The sequence below is a fragment of the Mycetomoellerius zeteki genome, unplaced genomic scaffold (assembly GCF_001594055.1).
Source record: "Mycetomoellerius zeteki isolate Tzet28-1 unplaced genomic scaffold, Tzet1.0 scaffold828, whole genome shotgun sequence".
Classification (NCBI taxonomy): Eukaryota; Metazoa; Arthropoda; class Insecta; order Hymenoptera; family Formicidae; genus Mycetomoellerius; species Mycetomoellerius zeteki.
In genome coordinates, this window is record NW_017257860.1 from 29,172 (window position 1) to 29,542 (window position 371).

Consider the following 371-nt stretch of genomic DNA (forward strand, 5'->3'; position numbering starts at 1 on the left):
CGCACGGAATGCAAGAGATCCGGGTTCGACTCCCGGCCGAGGCATTATTTTTCGCAATAAGTTTTATTACAGTTTTTAAGTTGGGGAATTTGGGGGGATTATTAATTTCAGATTTGATTGCGTTGAAAGTCCGACAACCATATCGGCACGCAATTATCATTTCTGAAAAATTAATTCATTTAAAAATGAATTTACAATAGTTCAACATCTTAACGTTCTGACCGTTATGGCGCTTCTTAATTTAAAATTATTTTGTAGTTAAATTCTTTTTGCATATAGTAAAATTTTATAATAATACGATTTTATGCAACATCTGTTATTAAAAGTGAAGAAAATTAAAATAAATTTTACAATATTTCACAATATTTTTT